Below are 14594 nucleotides of genomic sequence, written 5' to 3'. Positions count from 1 at the left end.
TACTTATAGTCTTATCACTTAAAATTTTAACTTCAGAACAAAAGAGCTCTGCTCATAATAGAGAAAATAATAATGACAGGTGCAAAAAAAAAAAAAAAAACAAAAAAAACCACTAGGGAAAACCATAAAAAGAAATATGTAAACCCTATGTGAAGAGAAATTTGCCAAGCAACAGATAAGACAATCTAGAGAAAGAGACATCTCATGTTCTTAAATGGAAGAATCTAGTATTTAAAGTTGTTTTTTTTCTTCCAAATAATTGGCAGAGTTAATTGTATGTATACAAAGTTAATTAAAAATAGATCTTAGAACTTCACAACAACAAAACAAACAACTCAGTTAAGAAATGGAAAAAGGACTTAAACAGGCATTTTTCAAAGAGGAAATCCAAATGGCCAACAGACACATGAAAAAATGCTCAGAATCACTTGCCATCAGGGAAATGCAAATCAAATCCACAATGAGGTTTCACCTCATTCCAGTTAGAATGGCTTTCATATAGAAATCAATAAACAACAAATGCTGGCAAGGATGTGGGGAAAAAGGTATACTAATTCACTTTTGGTGGGAATGTAATCTGGTAAAGACACTATGGAAGACAGTATAGAGATACCTCAGAAATCTGAATATAGACCCACCATATGACCCAGCCATCCCACTCCTGGGAATTTACCCAAGGGAAATGAAATCAGCATATGAAAGAGCTATCTGTACCTCCATGTTTATTGCAGCTCAATTCACAATAGCAAAGACATGGAATCAACCCAAATGCCCATCAACTGAAGACTGGATAAAGAAATTATGGGATATGAATACTACACAGCAGTAAAACAAAACCAAAATCCGGTAATTTTCAACAAAATGGATGAAAGTGGAAAACATCATGCTGAGTGAAATAAGCCAGTCCCAATGAGACAAATTCCATATGTTCTCCCTGACTTGTGATAACTAATAGAGCACCTAAAAGGAAATCTGTAGAAGTGAAATTGACAGTTTGAGAAGCAATAACTTGAACAGCCCTTATCTTGGCTGTTGAGGAACAGGTGTTTTTTTTTTTTTTTTTTTTTTTTTTTTTTTTTTTTTTTTTTTTTTTGCTATCTGTTGAACTCTTTACTTACCATTGAGTTAATCATATGTGTATAAAGTCAATTGAAAATAGATATCAGTAAAAACTAAGAGTGGGAATAAGAAAGGGAGGAGGAAGTTTGTAACTGTAAAGCTGTGTAGTTCTGCATACATTCCTATGGATTTACTTCTAAGGATACAGTTTAAGAACTTGCCAGGGGACCCCAAATCCAATTAAGCTGGGTAGTAAAAATACCATCTTAAGTGTTAAAGTGATCATATGGATAGGATTAAGTGTTAAAGTGATCATACAAATAAGATTAAATGTCTGGTAATAATAACAAATAGAATTAAAAAGAAGAGAATGTTTCAACATGGGAATCAGTCCACACAGCAGACTCATAGAATGATAATTGCTTTACGTAGCACTTTGACCTCAGAATCAGCCCTTAAGGCATTCTGGTCTGGCCTAAAAACCCACAAGAGCATTTCAGGCACGGAAAGCAAGACACTGTGGCAAAAATGTCCTATATAAAGGATCTCTGTGGGTGAGACTCCAGTGGAAAGAAGTGGCCATCAAAGAAGGAGGTACTTTTCTCTGAAGGGAGGAGAGAACTTCTATTTTGTTTTTGGCCTTGTCTAAATACAGTCAGAGTTTATGGATTCAAAAGACTTCCATAGCCTAGGCAGCTATGATCACTGACGTCATACATAAGAGTGTTTATTGTTAAATTAACAACAGGAATCACTGTGCACTAACTTCCCATGCAGAACCTCTGTCCTCAATGAGTTGTATTATGAGAGTTAACTGTAAAACTTGTTCTCAAAACAGTTTGTGTGTGTGTGTTTGTGTGTGTGTGCAAATTGTTGAACTCTTAGTATAGAGCTGGTCTTTTGTGTATAAAGTTAATTGAAAATGAATCATAGTGTAGAATAGGACTGGAAATGGGAGAGGGAGGAGAAGGAGGGATGGGAGTGTGGGTGGGAGGGCAGATATGGTGGGAAGAATCACTGTATTACTAATGTTATACTTATGAAATGCATAAAGCTTGTACTCCTTAAATAAAAATAGATTTTAGGGGCTGACACCATGGCATAGTGGGTAAAGCTGCCGCCTACAGTGCCAGCATCCCATATGGGTGCCTGTTCCAGTCCCAGCTCTCCATTTCTAATCCAGCTCTTTGCTATGGCCTGGAAAAGCAGTAGAAGATGGCCCAAGTCCTTGCACTCACTTGGTCCCTGCACCCACTTGGTAGACTTGGCTCCTGGCTCTTGGCTTCAGATGGGTGTAGCTCCAGCTGTTGCAGCCATTTGGGGAGTGAACCAGCAGATGGAATACATCTTTCTCTCTGCCCTTGCCTCTCTGTAACTCTGCTTTTCAAATAAATAAATAAATCTCTTTTTTAAAAAATAGGTCTTATTTAAAAAATAAGAATGGGAACCTAAGAGGGAAGAGGAAGAGGGGTAGAAGTGTGGGTGGGAGGGTGGGTATGGTAGGAAGAATTGCTATATTTCTAAAGTTGTATTTATGAAAAAAAATTGTAAAAAGAAAAAAAATAAAAGACCTCACACCACACCTATTAGCCTGGTCACTGGTTGAGCTCTCCAGAGCAGTTGGGTTGGAATTTAGGATATGATAGAATTTTTTAGGGACCCGCACTGGTGACAGGGGAAAGTAGCAAGGCTGAGTAGAAGGAAAGGTAGGATATGAAGCGGCCATGCCTCACCCATGCTGTGGAGCAGCCACTGCAGCCAGTCACCCTGGAGCATCGAGATGATTGGTTCTTACCAGCAGGTCCTCCTCCCTGGGGCCCCAGGGGAATCACAGTTTGGAGCTGTCTGTGTGCTTCCTGCAGCTGGGACACAAGCCCCTCCTGAGTGGCGTCTTGTGGGGAGGTTTCTCTGAGTCTGTCATGTTTCAGGGAGAAGCTGACCAGGTGATTTTTACTTTATTTTTTGAAAGATTTATTTGAAAGAGTTACAGAAAGAGGAGAGTCAGAGAGAGAGAGATATTTTCCATTTGCTGGTTCACTTCCCAAATGGCTACATCAGCCTGGACTGGGCCAGACCAAAGCCAGGAGCCAGGAGCTTCTTCCAGGTCTCTCAAGTGGGTGCAGGGGCCTAAGCACTTGAGACATCTTCTGCTGCTTTCCCAGGCCATAGCAGAGATCTGAATTGTAAGTTGAGCAGCTGGGACCCAAACCAGCATCCACAATGGGATGCCTTTGTCAGAGGTGGTGGCTTAACCTGCTATGCCACCATCCTGGCCCTGAACGAGTGATTTTAAAGTTCAACCAGGGGACCAGCATTGTGGTGCAGTGGGTTAACCCACCGCCTGCAACCCAGGCATGTCATATGGGTGCCATTTTGTTTCCTGACAGTCCACTTCTGTTCCAGCTTCCTGCTAATGCTCTTGGGAAAGCAGAAGAAGATGGTCCAAGTGCTTATGCCCCTGCTACCTACATGGGAGATCTGGATGGAGTTCTTGGCCCCTGGCTTCAGTCTGGCCCAGCCCTGACTACTGTGGCTACTTGGGGAGTAAACCTGCAGATGGAAGATCTATCTCTCTCTCTCTCTCTCTGTAGTTTTGCCTTCCAAATAAATAAATACATGTTTATACCTATAAAAAATAAAGCTGATCTGGAAAAGTAAGCAAAGAAGTTGAAGCAACCCATTTTGGAGGAAAGAGGTACTGAGAAGGGACCTGTGCTATTGGGCATTAAACATTTTTTAAAAGCCTCAGGAGTCCTTGGTAGTGTTGCCATGGGTGCAGATTGAAAGCTCTGTGACAGTGACACAGACTTGGAGTCCAGAAGCAGCTTCCTGGGCACATGGATGGAGGCAGCAGAATGGGGGGGGGGGCAGGTTCACTTTTTCACCCACTGAGATACTGAGATTAAGGCGATGATACCTGTCACCAATCTGAATGCTGTGCCCTGCAGCTCCCCCTTACATGGCTGTGATCTTGCTGATCAGTACATTTCTTACAAAAGAAAAAAAAATTTTTTTAAGTTGATCTCATAGACACTAACAGTACAATGGTAGTTACCTGCAGCTGGGGACAGGAGGGTTGGGGAAAGTGTACTAAGTTAACCAGTACTAAGTTATAAGGGGTTTGGAATAAGCTCTGAGGTTCTTTCGCGCAGTAGGGTGACAGTATAATGTTGATGTATTTTTTTTTCCTAAAAAGAAAAACAAAAAAAGACCTACAAGAAAGGATTGTAAATGGTTTTACCATGAAGAAACACTAGATGTTTGAAGACATAGTTATGTTTTCCCTGGTTGGATCTTACATAGTGTATACATGGACAGAAACATTCCAAGGTACCCCATACATATGTATAATTTGTATGTCTTATCCCTTAGCTAAAAATAAGAAAGTCTTAGTTAAAAATAAGCAAGATTGTTCGTAAATTTACAATAGAAGAACTTGAAGATTTTGTGTTGACAAAGGTATTTCTGATTTAAGTGTTCCTGAAATGCAGATTTAAGACCCCAGTATTTAATGTTTACCACAACACAAGAGTCTTGAGGTTCACTGGGTTGTGACAAGCGTCTGTGTGTCATGTTACCAGTAGCTTTGAGTCCAGGCAGGAAACTACAAAAAGCAACCTCTTCTGCTCAGTGGGTCTTTATATTTGTGTGTATTTGCCTAATTAATCATAATTCATAATATCTATGAAGAAGTATAAGTGCATGAAGATGTCTTTTGTTAATCTATAATTTTCCCAAAATTCTTAATTGTTAAGGGACAAAATCTGTGGGGAAAGGCTAGACTTTATCTTAAAACTTATGTAGTTGTTTGGAACTGTAACAAGAAGACCACTGTACCTTGCACAATATTCCAAACACATTTTATATAATAAGGAACAGGAGAAAATCACTCACAAAGAACCAAAATGAACATACATATTTAGCTGACCCTGGCAATAGGAGCAGTCCTGGTAGCCTTGAAGGTATAGTCAGCAGCCATAAGATGCATGGATTCCGTATGTGATCATACATGCCCACGAGGACACACAGGTGTAGACAAACCTTCCACGTGAGAGTATGGGTGACTTAGCCTCAAAGCAGAGTCTAAGAGACAGGTTTAGGTGTGAGTAGTTTCCTTGGGACTATGTGCCCAGACAGCAGATATGAGCCACAGCAGGAGGAAAACAGGTCAGCAGGAGAAGTTCAGAAGGGGACATCTTCTACAGCAGGCCAGCGTGTGTGTGTCAGGTGACACCATCCCCAGGGATGCTCTGCCAAGACACAATGTCCATGCTGAGAAAGAAGGGAGAAGCTCCATGGCTCCCAGATCTTCATAGTCCATGGTGGTGGAACCCCAAAGGGCCTGAATCCCTCCATATTTTCAGGTTGCTCCAGTGGGTGCAAGTGGGTTCATATTGTGGGATCATGGAAACCCCTGAGCCAGAAGCCAGTGATGTGGGGGAAGAGCTTGAGGAAATACACTCTGGTTGTACCCAAGTCAGAAGGGTGAATGAAGCCAGCAGTGGAGGGGGCACTGCTGTGATGGCTGGAATCATTGCTGGATCCACTTTAAGGAAATATTAATAGAGAATGTACATGGAGATCTTTGCTTCAGGCTAACTGGAAATGCCGAGGGATGAGAAAAAATGAGAATGTTTATTTAAAAGGCAACTACAGACATCCTATTTACAAATCAAATCATAAAATCCGAACAAGTTAACTCAGGAACAGCACAAGATTGTCCATAATAACAGCTAGAATTTAACATTGATGGAGAAATTTAGCCAGAAAAAAATGAATAGCAAAATACAATAGAAAAACATGTAAATTTTAAATAGGAAGAAATAAATTTATCCTTATGGACAGATGGCATGATTACCAGCAAACAACTAAATAACTGAAAAAGTGTAAAAAGGCATTATTGCCATGGCCAGTTACAAGGCCAATTGCCAAATTTGAAAATTTTCAATAAATATTTATCCCATTTCAACAGCAGCTTAAAATATAAAATACCAAGGTTGGGTGTTTGGCAAAGCATTTAGGACACCAAATGGGGTGTCTGTATCCCATATCGGAGTGTCTGGATTTGAGTCCCAGCTCTGCTTCGGATTCCAGCTTCCTGCTCTTGTGTGCCCTGGAAGGCAGCAGGGGATGGCTCAAGTAGTTGAGATCCTGCTGCCATGTAGGGTAACCGGATTGATCTTCCAGCTTCTGCCTTCAGCCTGACCCAAGCTTGCTGCTGTGAATGTTTGGGGAGTGAATTAGCAAATGGGAGATCTCTTCCTGTCTGTGTGTCTCTCTCCCTTTCAAATAAAGAAAAATTTAAAAATATATGCTATCCATAATTAAATTACAAATGGACAGTAATAAAGAGAATTACAAAACAGGCCAAGGGTGAAAATAAATGAAACACAAGAAGTCTTCAAAATGCTCATGGAAAATGCAATATGGTGGGGGGAGGTCTCTGTCTATACAACCCCAGACATAGGTGCACAATGATTTTTAAGGTAACGCATTCTATCCTTCCCATCAAATTAGTAAGGCTTCATGAAGCAAAACAACTTACTCCTTTATTATAACTATCCATGGACATTCTGAAGCACTCTTATCCATGAATGAAAACATTGGAGAGGAAGAGTAAATATAACAAAGTTTTCATTCAAGCACACTTCTCATGATTAATCTATCAGTTCAATGTATCAATGAAATCATCAATGACACATGTACATGATAGAAGCATTTATCTTTTGGTGTATAAGGATGATTTTTCAAAAAATATTTATTTATTTATCTGAAAGGCAGAGCAAGAGAGAGAGAGACAGAGGCAGAGACCCAGAGAGAGAGAGAGGAGAGAGAGAAACAGGGAGGAGGGAACTACCTGCTGGTTTACTCCCCAGATGGTCGCAAAGGTTGGGGCTAAGTTAGGCCAATGCCAGGAGCCCAGAACTCCACTGGGGTCTCCTACAGGGTGGCAGGGACCCAAGCACTTGGGCCATCTTCCACTGCTTTGCTAGATGCATTAGTAGGAAGCTGGATTGGACGTGGAACAGCCAGGACTTGAACTGTTCCTCCAATACGGGATGCTGGTATTGCAAGCGGCGTCTTAACCCATATTGCTGCAGCGTCCATACTGTAAGGGTGTGTTAAAATTTACTTGATCCTTTCGTATTTCCGAGTTGTCCCATCACAAAATGCTATTTGTTGGAAAAGACACCCGTTTTTCAGGGGGCTGATCTATTCCTGGATTATTTGAGTCCTAATGGTATTTTGAGTTCTGGTTCTGTTTGCTAGCCTTTGCCTAAAACCACTGCTAAACAATGGCCATTTTCATTTGCATACCAGACAGTTTTCCCACACAAGGTTTCTTACACAGTTTGTTTAAATAACAGTCTTTATTTGTGACACATCAAGCCAAAAATGCTACCTAAGGGACAATTGTGTGTTATATTCACGTGTTGGTGTGCGTATTTTTTATTTATTGAATTTATTTGAAAGATCTCCCATCAGTTGGTTTTTACTCCCCAAACTCCTGCAACAGTCAAGCTGAAGTTGGGAGCTAAGAAGTCAATCTAGGCCTGCCATGTAAGTGGCAAGCAGCCAGGTACTTGAGGCATCACCTGTTGCCTCCCAGGGTGTGCATTACAGGAAGCTGGAGTTGGAAGCAGAGCCAGGACTGGACCCCAGCCAGTCAGATATAGGATGTGTTCCAAGTTGCATTGTAACCTCTGTGCCACATGCCTGCTGCATGGGAAAATCATCCATTCCTTCATCAATCTAGTCAAGAAATACTGAGTGCCAACTTTGCTCCCGACAATCCTAAATCATATGGGTGCAGACTTTGAACGAAGCAGAAATCCCTCGTCCCTTGGAGCTTATACTCTGGTAGGGAGGCAGGAGTGGGAAGGATGGGAGATGATAAAATGAAGTCAAATGTGAAAGTCTACATGTTGAAAATAGCTGAGGGCTACTCTAATTTACGACTCGTGCAAGCCTTTCAGAGATGGTCATTCATGTTCTTCTGAGAAGAGGAACATTTCAGCCAGAGGGCAAGGCCTTGGGACCACAATGCCTTTGAGACAGCGAGAAGCCCAGTGTGACTGCATCAGAGGGAGAGGAGGGGACAGTGGGCAGAGATGAGGACAAATAGGAAAGCCAGGGACCAGCTGGTGGGGTCACTTTAAGGTGACAGAGGAGTGACATCCACAGGGTGGAAGTAGGTAGGAGGTAAATGTGTTGCACCTGTCCAGGTGTGTCACATTGTTGTCTGGGACCAAGGTAGCAGGAGTATGGTGAGGAGTGAGTAAAGCTTCAATGTAACTTGAGAGAAGAGATGGTAATACTCATTGGTGGATTTAAAACACACGTGGTAGCAAGAGAGTCATCCAGGGGTCTTTGGCCAAATCCACGGGAGTGATGTTCAATTCGTAATAGTGGGGCTGAGCCAGACTGCAGCCAGGAGACAGGAGCATTCTTCCAGGTCTCCCAAGTGCTTGGTGTAAGGGCCCAAGCACTTGGTCCATCTTCCACTGCTTTTCCAGGCACATTAGCAGGGTGCAAGATCAGAAGTGGAGCAGCCAGGACTCGAACCAGAGCCTGTATGTGAAGGGCCATATGCAGCTGCTTTATTGGTTACACCATAGTGCCAGACTAAAGCCTTATTTATTTATTTGAGGAGAGAGAGAGATAAATAGAGAGAGAAAAAAAGAGAGACAGATCTCCCATACACTGATTCATTCTTCAAATGCCTGCAATGGCCAAACTGTGCCAGAGTGAAGCCAGGGGACAGGAACTCAATCCAGGGGTTCCATGTGAGTAGCAGGGACTCATTTATTTCCATCATCATTGCCTTGCAGGGTCTTCAGTAGCCAAAAGCCAAAGGTGGGCACCCAGCCCAGGCACTCCAATGCGGGATGCATACATCTCCAGTGTTAGGCCAAACCCTTGTCCTGCCCCACCCCCACTTTCTGACCTGCAGAGAACGAGGCTCAAACTCCCCAGTGCTATTTCCACACCCAGCTTCTCTCCTCAGACCCTGATGGTTTCATTCTAGATGGGTCATCCTGTGCTCTAGCCGTTGCAGCCATTTGGGGAATGAACCAGTGGATGGAAGATCTGCCTCTCCTCTTCTCTCTGTAACCCTGCCTTTCAAATAAATAACAAATAAATCTTAAAAACACACACACACAAAAAAACAAAACAGGGTATTCTTGAGCTCTTTTCCAGCTACTCCATGAGGGGAGGAATTTCAGGACCAGCAAAAACCTTCTCAGCTTCTGGAATTTGTCCCGCTTCTTCATTGGTAGGCTATTGCTTCTATATCCAGCACTGCCTTTTGTCACCTGTTGCTGCTATCTGCCCTCAAAGCTCTACTCAACATTAACCTCCTCTGGGAAGCTTTCTGGACTCCCCTGGGGACGGTGAGCCCTATTTCTGTTCCTCCTGTGTCCTGCCTTTACTTAAAAACCTACACTGGTGGAGCCGGCACTATGGTGCGGTTGGTTAAGTTGTTGCCTACCATGCTGGTATCCCCATTTGAGCATCCCAGATGCTCCATTTCCAATGTAGCTACCTGCTGATGTGCCTGGAATAGCAGTGGAAGATAAGGAGTCCCAGGAGTCCCAGCTAAGTCTTGGCTGTTGCAACCATTTGGTGAGTGAACCAGAAGATGGAAGATCTCTCTCTCCATGTGTGTAACTCTGCCTTGCATATACATAAATAAATCTTCTTTAAAAAAAAAAAAAAAACCTTGTAATTATCTGTTTAACTGCCCTCCCCTGCCTTGTTCAGTGAATTCAAAGGAGGTAGCTCAGATCTGCAACAGCAAGGCAAGGCACAATCTTTGTTCATAACAAACCCTCCACGTAATGTTAATGAAAATGATAGCTAAATGCAAACAAAGACAGCATACCATAGGTCCCAACAGGGGGGAAACACTTACTCCTTTGCCATTGCTATAGAAAAATCAGTTTTTAGACCGAATGCAGGGAGGCGAAATGACAGAAATGAGGCATTCAGATGTGAATTCTCGAAAGGCTGTAGGCCTTGTTTTGAATCCTGTGATGATTTCACCGGATCAAAGAGTGGTTTGGCAAGCAGTTGTTAAGGACGCCTGAAACGGTGCCAACAGTTCTGAGCTGATCTGCTCGGGAGTGAATAAATTTTAAGGAACTGTAATTATCATGTACATTAGCCACCTTTATAATTGGGAAGGAAAAATCGCATCGAAACACCGCTGCGAATGACAACATTTATGCGCTTAAGGGTTCTCTTTAAAGGCTCAGTCTTATAAAGATTTGATCTACGGGAATACAAGCCTTTCAAGTGCTTCAGCCTTGGACTTGCACTGGTATTTGGAGACAGTCACCCTAGGGTGTGGCTGGGCACAGTTGTATTTTGTTTTGCTCAACTTCTGAAGCCAGCCAGATTCCTCAGACTACCAAGTATGGCAACCAAATCAGCAGAACATTCAGATGGTCACTGAATAGCTTGCGACATGCTGGCAGAAGTGGACTGTCCCCACTCTGTTTCAAGTTCTTTCCTGGCTGTTTGTCAGAACAGCCTGGCCACCCCAGGCACAGGCGTCTGACATCCCTCAAGTGCTACATAAATACGTTGGCCAATTAGGCCTGAAGACAATGTAAACTGTTAGTTGACATAATAAAATTCTAAGCCATAAGACATTTTAAGGATCATTTCTGTCTTTCCTTGTTGAAAGCAATTTTAATCAACGCCTCTTAATCAGAGAATAATGATGAAATTGTTTCCATGAGATTTTTAACTCACTTAATCTTTCTCCAACTTTAAGCAAGATGAAAACTTTCAGTAAAGCTTGCAAAAGTCCCAATTAAAGGTAAAAGCCATAGGAAATAAAAAATAACAGTCATAACACAGGCACTGCCTTCCCATAAAAATTATTTTTCCCCTTCAAAATGAACTATTAAGTCTTGTCTTCACATGTGTTACTGACTATGCTTGTTGTCATTATGAAATTAAAGTGGCATAGTAAATCTTTAACAACCTGAGATGTTAGTGAAGGTGTGATTTACTTCTGTTATCTTTCTTGAAAAATTTTTAAAGCTATTTATTTATTATTTGAAAAGCAGAATTACAGAGAGAGGAAGACACACAGACACACACGCACATACAGCCACAGATGGACCGAGAGATTGACCATCCATTGTTTTTCTCCCCAAATGCCTGAAATGGCCAGGATTAGGCTGAGGTTGAAACTGTGAGTTGAAAACTCAATCCGAGTCTGTCATGTGGGTGGCAGGAACCCAGTGACTTGAGCCATCGCTGAGCCTCCCAAGATCCACAATGGCAGAGGCTGGAGTCGGGAATCAGAGCCCAGAATGAAACCCCAACATTGCAACATGGGACCTGGACAGTGTAAGCTACATCGAACTTAGTAGGCTAAACACTCATCCTGGAGTTATTTTTGAAAGGAAAGAATGGATACCATAGAATTGCACAAGTAGCTACTGGAAGATAAAAGAGCACTATATGGAGCACTCCCCAAATGCTTGTGAGAGCTGGGGCGGAGCCAGGGTCGAAGTCGGGAGCTGGGAACTCAGTTCAGCTCTCCTGCATGGGCGGCAGGAACTCAATGACTTAAGTCATCACTGCTGCTTCTCAGGATCCACATTAGCAGGGCACTAGAGGCAGGAGCTGGAGCTGGCGTCGATCCAGGTAGTCATATGGGGAACATTCAGCTGCTGGGCGAATGCCCTCTGTATGGTTCAGAGTCACTGTATGTGAGAACTCTGGCCTTCTGTTTGCCTCCCTCCCTCCCTGGTCCCTCACCGAGGACTTTAGGCGAATTTCCTCCTTTCAGGACTCAGGCACTGGGGGTCTCCCTCAACCCCCAGCACTGGCCAGCTGCAGTCATCTGAACTGGGTCCTGCCGAGCCGCCCATACCCAGTCCGCATAGTCCCTCCAGGTCGGTCTGAATCTTGGGAACAGCTGGTGCATGTGGTTTCAGAAGCCTCGTCTTCCTCTGGGACACTGTCAGGAATTGCACAGGTGCAATCCCAGTCTTGCATTCCCAACTCGCTTGCTTCCCCAAAGGTTCGGATAAAGACAATCAGAAAACCACAGGAATAAACACATATTGGCTCAGGACAGAGGTCCCCCCACATTAAACTCTGGAAGCACTCTGTGCATCAGTAGAGAGCTGGATAAATAATGCTACAGCACGTCCACATAGCCCAACGAGGAAAGGGTTAAAAACTGGAAAATGTTCAGGATAGAGTGTCAAATGCAAAGTGTCATTTGAGAAATCACTTGTATAAAAAATTTAAATATATTTAAATGGCTGTGCTGTAGGCCTAAACACACTTGTAAATGCAGGATGATGTTAAAAACTTCACAAAAACATTACCTGGGGTCATTTATGGAAAACAGCCTTGAAATCCAGATGAGAAGATGGATTTTATTCTTTAATTTAATTGTTTACATTTTTATTATAATTATAACCAATTACCATAAGCAATTTATTACAATTATAACCAATATTATAACCAATTATTACATTGGTTATTTTTCATAATTTTTATAATTTTAGTCTTTGAAAAGATAGGACTCTGAAAATCTTATTCAAAATCAATCATTTTAATTCATTCAATAAATTCTTAAATAAGCTTCAGTATTACTCTTATTAAGCAATCATGTTAATTTTCTTATTATTGCCACGGAACATTAAGAAATAAATTTGTGAGAAAATTTGAAAATTTTAGGATTCATAAATTAAGAAAATATTCTATGATGAAAATCTGCACTCATTCCTCTGTAATTTGAGTGCTTAATTGTTACTATATTTTAAATTGTTTTATTGATTTAAACACGTTTTGTGTATATTATGGCATACTGTTATTGAGACTAAAATAGTAAATGATTCTTAGCGATCAGTATCCTACATGTTCAGAAAAGCTTCCCTTTGCTCCAACTGTCTGCCTTTTTTCCATTGTTTATGTCCGTATATTCCAGAGCAGAATTCTGCAACATGAAAAGAATCTTCACAGGAAGGATTGGTGTCCTGGGCAGGAGAAACAAGATACCCAAAGGCCTGCATGCATGAAATAGAAAAGTGAGTCTGAGAAACTACACTGAGGCAGAAATTATAAGGAAGTAATAGTAAGAAATGAGGGTGGGGGCTGGCACTGTGGCATAGTGGGAGAAGCCGCCGCCTGCAGTGCCGGAATCCCATATGGGTGCTGGTTGGAGACCCTGCTGCTCCACTTCCAATCCAGCTCTTTGCTGTGGCCTGGGAGTGCAGTGGAAGATGGCCCAAGTGCTCGGGCCCCTGCAACCACAGTGGGAGACCTGGAGGAAGCTCCTGGCTCCTGACTTCGGATCAGCACAGCTCATGCCATTGCAGCCAGTTAGGGAGTGAACCCGTGGATGGAGGACCTCTTTCTCTCTCTCTCTCTCTACCTCTCCTTCTCACTCTGTGTAACTCTGACTTTCAAATAAATAAATTAATTAATTAAAAAAAAAAAAGAAATGAGGGTGGTTGGCTCATGGAGGTGTTTGTTTATTATGAAAATAAAGGGAGCAACAGATTTTTAAGTGAGATGTTCAGATATGTACTTTAACTTTTTATTCATAGTTAATTTTCTTTTTTTTAAAGATTTATTTATTTATTTGGAAGGCAGAGTTACAAAGAGGCAGAGAGAGAGAGAGAGAGAGAGAGAGAGAGGACTTCCATTTGCTGGTTCACTTCTCAGATGGCCACAACAGCTGAAGCTGTGCTGATATGAAGCCAGGAGCTAGGAGCCTCTTTGGGGTCTTCCAGATGGGTCCAGGGGCCCAAGGACTTGGGCCATTTTCTACTGCTTTCCCAGGGCATAGTAGAGAGCTGGATGGGAAGTGGAACAGTCAGGTCTCAAACCAGCATCCACATGGGATGCTGGCACTGCAGGCAGCAGCTTTATGAGCTACACCACAGTGCCTGCCCTGTAGTTAATTTTCTAATGTTTATTCCTTTTTGTTTATTTGAAAGATAGAGAATGAGAGAGAGAGGTGAGAGAGGGAGAGAGAGAGGGAGATCTTCCACCCACTGTTCCTTCCCTAATATTCACAACAGCCAGGGCTGGGCCATGAATGCCATCTGGGTCTCCCATGGGGGTGTCAAGGACTCAGGTACTCAAGCAGTCATATGTTGCTGTCTCTAACACACGTTAGCAGGTGCCGGATGGGAAGCCAAGGTAGAACTGAGTCCCTGGCACTCTGATGTGGGATTCAGGAATCCTAAGCAGTGGCCTGCCCCAAGATAGACATTTTTGAAAGACGCTGGATGTACTGTGTAGAGTGCATTAGTTAAGAAGTTATGACAGTGGGTCAGGCAAATGGTGACAGAAACTTGTACCAAGCCACAAGATATACAGGCAATGAAAAGATATCTAAGAGATGTTTATGATTTATGGTTTCATATAAAACATACAGCATGCATTTTATGAACCTAAACTACTGTATCTATAGTTCACCCTACTTGGAAATTACTGATGGGGGGAGTTTAATGAAAACTCTAGGGGCATGATTAGGTGATTGTGTATAT

This window comes from Lepus europaeus, chromosome 20 (genome assembly GCF_033115175.1).
Source record: "Lepus europaeus isolate LE1 chromosome 20, mLepTim1.pri, whole genome shotgun sequence".
In the NCBI taxonomy this organism is placed as follows: Eukaryota; Metazoa; Chordata; class Mammalia; order Lagomorpha; family Leporidae; genus Lepus; species Lepus europaeus.
Note: the sequence above shows the minus strand (reverse complement) of the source record.